Here is a 6,375-nt window from a genome sequence, read left to right as displayed (position 1 = left end):
CCACCAAAGGCAACTTCAACATTCATATCAGCAACCTCATTGTAGGTTTTAACCCCGTACAGAAATTACCTGCATACGAATTCTAAAAATAGAAAATAAACAAAGACGAGAGCATAACACATAAAACAAATATACACAGAGAATTTCCCCTAGATCCCGAAACCGGGACTACCAGATTGATTTTTCATTGTGTTCCTTTCAATGTTACAATATATATATATATATATATATATATACACATGTCGAAGCATCCATAAATCTCAATCCATTAACCGTGGATCAGAACATAACTGTAGTTCCCTTGACTGGATCTACCAAATACCATGGACCGAAAATCGTCATGCCCAAAACCATGTGCGAAATCCATGCACAAAACCATAGGTAGGTCCGCCCCCCTAATATAGGGTCCATTTTTTTTTTTTTTTTTTTGGAAAGAATATAATACAACCCAACATTTTCCCACTTGTTGTTTTCTTTGCATAAGGGGCCACATGAGAGCTTAGTCATTGATCCAGGCGTGCAACACCCATTGTTTCTCTACACCAAGAGAACTTCTCAGAGCTCACAGATTTTGTCAATGCATCTGCAATATTCTTAAAAGTGTCCAACATTACCACCAACACCTTTTTGTCTTCTATCATATCCCTCACAAAGTGGTACTGAACATCAATGTGCTTTGTCTTTGAATGATAAGCAGGTTCTTTGCCAAGGAAATTTCACTTTGGCTATCACAATCTATCCTTACAGCTCATTGTACTAACCCCATGTTAGAAAATTATATATTACAAAGCAATGGAACACATAAAATATATTGCAGAAATATAAACACGGAAAACACATAAAACAAGAGAGACACAGATATACGTGGTTCACCCAATTTAGGCTACGTCCACGGAGAAACAGTCAGCCCTTCCTTTTATGTTATCCAACGAAATGAAGAGATACAACCTACAACAGATCCGTTGTAATTCCCTCTTCGCTCTCACACAATCTCCTCTCTCTTTATCACTCAGAATACAGATTTACATAGACACAATACAATTCCCTCATATATAGCAAGGGGTTGCCTTATAGGGCAAAAAAACCTAAATTAAACATAACTTCTACCGTTAGATCTCTGCCTAATGAACGGCCCAAATTGACTACGAAATTACAACATTTTACAAGGCAAATTTACATCTATTTTTAGCTTCGGGGGCGTTGCCCCTGATCCCCTGCCAGGAGGGGGGGGCTCTTAAAGATCACAACCGCCCCCCCTTGACCCCCCTTACAACACAAATATTACATTGCCGCCACATTACGAACTGGGGTCCAATGCAGTGATACCTCTGAATAAAAAGATAATCAGGTTCCACACCCAACAATCTCCCACTTGGAGACTGATTATAGCAACTCCACCGCTACTTCATTTGCTGGACAATGACTCCACTTTGGACTTGGCTATTTCTCATCTTCTTCATCATACATGAAGACCAGTTGAAACTGAGCAGAATCTCAATTTCTCCCTGGTTACAACTTTTGTTAACATATCTACAGAATTCTGTCTAGTGTGTATCTTTTCCAGCTTCAACTGTCCATCTTCCAACATTGACCATATGAAATGGTAATTGAGTCGTATATGTTTAGTCTTGGAATGAAATCCAGAGCTCTTTGCAAGATGTATGGCACTCTGGCTGTCACTGTATAACCTGCCCAACTCCTGCTTCTAACCCAATTCATCCAGAAACCTTTGTAGCCAAATCATTTCTTTACTAGTCTCTGTAAAAGCAACATAATGTACTTCCGTTGTTAACAATGCTACAACACTTTGTAGTTTTGAAACCCAACTGACAGTTGTTCCACCTACAGTAAACACATACCCTGTTGTGCTCCTCTTTATATCTCTATCACCCGCCATATCTGAATCAACATATCCCTGTAGAGAAATGTTTGAACCACCAAAGTATAATGCTTGATTTGTGGTACCTCTCAAATACCTGAGAATCCACTTCACCGCCATCCAATGTTTTTTCTTGGATTGTTCATGTACTTGCTTACGACTCCCATTGCATTTGCAATATTAGGCCTTGTGCAGACCATTGCATACATTAAGATTCCAACTGTTGATGCATATGGAACTTTAGACATATAAACCATTTCTTCTTGAGTCTTGGGACAAACCTCCTTACTTAGTTTGAAATGGCTAGCCAAAGGTATACTAATTGGTTTTGCATTCTGCATATTAAATATTTTCAACACCTTTTCTATGTACTCACTCTGAGACAATGTTAATTTTCGATTCTTCCTATCTCTATTTATTCTCATACCAAGGATTTGTTTTGCAAAACCCAAATCCTTCATTGCTAATGAGTTTGCCAATTTTATTTTGAGCACATTTATTTCCTGCATGTTAAAACCTACAATAAGTATGTCATCTACATACAATAATAATATAATATCGCTGCCATCATTTTGCCTTTTGAGATAAACACAATGATCAAAGTGACATCTAGTATAATCTTGTTCAAACATAAACCTGCCATATTTTAGATACCACTGCCTTGGAGCCTGTTTTAAGCCATGCAAGTTCTTTTTCAACCTGCACACTAGTTTCTCCTTCCTTTTTACTTCTTATCCTTGTGGCTGCTGCATATATATCTCTTCCTCCAAATCCCCATGGAGAAATGTTCTCTTTACATCTAGCTGCTCAAGATGCAAATCTTTAGCTGCTACTAGACTTAAAATAGTTCTAATTGAAGTCATTTTAACAACAAGAGAAAATATCTTATCAAAGTCTATATTATTTTTCTATGCAAATCCCTTCACCACAAGTCTAGCTTTATACCTTTTTCTACCTCCATCTTCTTCCTTCAATCCGTAAACCCATTTATTATGTAATGTTGTTTTATCTGCAGACAACCTAACTAAGTCCCAAGTCTAGTTATGTGCTAAGGATTCCATCTCTTCTTTCATGGCTTGCTCCCACTTCTTCCTAGATTCTACCTGCACTACTTCTTCATAACATTATGGTTCACCAGAATTAGTCAACAATACATAATATAATGAAGGAGAGTATCATTTAGTGGGTCTACTTATCTTGGTAGATCTTCTAACACTACTTTCAGGTGTTTGAGGTGCTTGTTGTTGTTGTGGTTGCTGTTGTTGTTTTGGTTGTTGATCATTATGATTTTCAGGTACTATCACTTTTTCTGTGATCTCATCAAGCACTGTGTATTCTCTGTTTTCTTTTTCCTGTTTCTTTTCCTGCCACTGGTCCTTATACAAAACCTTCTCATTGAATATGACATCTCTTCTTCTAATGATTTTATGTTTTTCATATTCATAAAAGTAATAACCAAAATCATTAACATCATATCCAATAAAGGTACATTTTTTTGATTTTGCCTCAAGCTTTGTTCTATTTTATTTATTAATGTGGATAAAGGCTTCACAACCAAAAGTATTTAAAAATGAGTAGTTTACCTTTTTACTTGTCCATGCCTCCTCTGGAATACCACCATCCAAGGAACTTGAAGGCCCTTTGTTTATTAGATAAACAACAGTATCTACAACATCTGCCCAAAATTGTAAAGGCAATCCTGCATGCAATCTCATGCACCTTGCACACTCCATGATTATCCTGTTCATCTTTTCTTACACACCATTTTCTTATGATGTTCCTGGAACTGTCTTCTCTCTGCGAATTCCATTATCTGAACAATACCTATCAAACTCTTTGCTGCAATATTCACCTCCATTGTCTGATCTGAGACACTTAAACCTTTTTCCTGTCTCATTTTCAACAAAAGCTTTCCATTTCTTGAAAGTATCAAATACATCAGATTTATTTTGAATACAATAAATCCAGGTTTTTCTGGTTGCATCATCAATAAAAGTAACATAATAATGAGAGCCACTGAGAGATGATACCCGAGTAGGTTCCCATACATCTGTATGCACAAGATATAATTTTTTGCTCTTCTTTTCTTTTCCAACTCTGGGGAATCTGACTCTCTTCTGTTTTCCATAAACACAATTCTCACAGAATTTTAAATCAGCATGCTTCAAACTTGGCAACAAATTTCTTGAGTGAAGAATCTGCATCCCTTTCTCACTCATGTGCCCAAGCCTATGATGCCACAATGTTGTATCTTCTCTTGTAGAGGTTAAAGCATTAACAAAATTAGAAAAACCATTGCATAAATACAATGTACAAACCTTTTCTCCTTTTGCTATTACCAGGGATCCTTTAGTGACCTTCCATGTTTTATCTGTAAAAGTAGTCACACAGCCTTCACCTCCCAACTGCCCTGTTGAAATAAGATTTTTCTTCAGATTTGGAACATGCCTTACCTCCTTCAATAGCCATTGATTTCCATTATGTTGTTTTATGAAAACTGTACCCATTCCAATGATTTTACAGGGTTTATCATCACCCAATCAAACCTGTCCAAAATCTCCTTGAACATAATCATGAAAATGTTCCTATCAGTTGTGGCATGGAATGAGGCCCCTGAATCTACCACCGAGGCATCAATAATATTTTTCTAATGAAAGAATCAAAGCATCTTGCAACACATCACCTGTCACATTCACTTCATGATTGTTTTCTTGCTGCACATATCCTTCTTTTCCCTTTTGAGACTTGTAGCCTTTCTTTAGGTGTCCTTTTTTCCCGCATTTCCAGCACACTATCCCTGATCTGTACTTGGATCTGTCTTTCCTTAACTTACTGCGATATCATGGGATCTTTCCTCCTTCCATTTTTCTTCCCCTAGTCTTTGCAGTCAAAGCATTACCTGGTGTCTCACCAGAGCTTTTCCGTTTCATTTCCTCGCTAAGGATTGCACTGACAACATCATCAAACTTTAAAGTACTAGATCCAGAGACAGAGTTACTAATGGCCATAAATAAACCATTCCAACTTTCTGGAAATGAACATAGAAATAACAGAGCCCTAACTTCATCATCAAAAGTTACCCCTATAGAACTTAACTGACTGGTGAATGTGTTAAATTCATTTAAATGATCAGCAACAAATCCACCTTCTAACATCTTCATATTAAATAAACGCTTCATAAAAAATACTTTATTTGAGGCCGAGGGTTTTTCATATAGTTTGGCCAATGCCTTCATTAAACCCTCTATTGTCGTTTCATTTGAAATATTAAATGTTATTGACGCTGCTAGGCAAAGCCGTGTTGTTTCAAGTGTCTTTCTATCGAGAATATCCCATTCTATGTCTGTCATACTCGTCGGCTTCTTTGCCTTTCCACTCAATGGTAAGTACAGATCTTTCTGATACATATAATCTTCCATTTGCATCTTCCATAGTTGGTAGTTTTGTCCGTTAAAATTTTTCGACCCTAAACCTACCATCTTCTACCATTGCTCCCACTCGAACTAGGAACCATTCTCTCTTGCAAGTTTATCAGGCAAATAGACCTTCGGCTTTGATACCAGTTGTTAGAAAATTATATATTACAGAGCAATGGAACACATAAAATATATTGCAGAAATATAAACACAGAAAACACATAAAACAAGAAAGACACAAATATACGTGGTTCACCCAATTTGAGCTACATTCACGGAGAAACGGCCAGTGCTTCTTTTTATATTATCCAACAAAATGAAGAGATGCAACCTACAACAAATCCGTTGTAATTCCCTCTTCACTCTCACACAATTTCTTCTCTCTTTCTCACTTATAATACAGATCTACATAGACGCAATACAATTCCATCATATATAGTGAGGGGTTGCCTTCTAGGGAAAAACCCTAAATTAAACATAACTTATACCGTCAGATATCCACCTAATGAACGACCTAGATTGACTATGAAATTACAACATTTTAGAAGGCAATTTTACATCTATTTTTAGGTTTAGGGGCGTTGCCCCTAATCCCCGCCAGGGGGGAGGCTCCCAAAGATCGCAACTGCCCCCCCTTGCAGCTTAAATATTACGGGTGGTGTTGACGCTACATTACGAACTGGGGTCCAATGCGGTGATACCTCTGAATAAAGAAAATAAATCAGGCTCCATACCCAACACCCCATACTTGAACACAATCTCTGCAACTAAACTACTTCCTTGTTTGCATGAGTGGTTGCCATGTATTATGCCTCTGTAGTTGACAATGCCACTACAGATTGCCTCTTATTCATCCAACTGACCGCACCTCCAAATAGGTTAAACACATACCCACTTGTAGATCTTCTTTGATCCAGATCTCCAAGCTAGTCTGCATCAACAAAGCCACAGATGTCCAAAACTCTGTCCAATCCTAGTCTTCCTTGGTAGCACAAACCATAATCACTAGTGCCACACAAATACCTGAAAACCCGCTTCACTGTTGTCCAATGCTCCTTCCTTGGTTTTGACATAAACCTG

This window comes from Pinus tabuliformis, chromosome 9 (genome assembly GCF_031772625.1).
Source record: "Pinus tabuliformis cultivar Carrire ecotype Pingquan chromosome 9, CPIR1, whole genome shotgun sequence".
NCBI classification, from domain to species: Eukaryota; Viridiplantae; Streptophyta; class Pinopsida; order Pinales; family Pinaceae; genus Pinus; species Pinus tabuliformis.
This window is presented reverse-complemented; position numbering follows the sequence as displayed.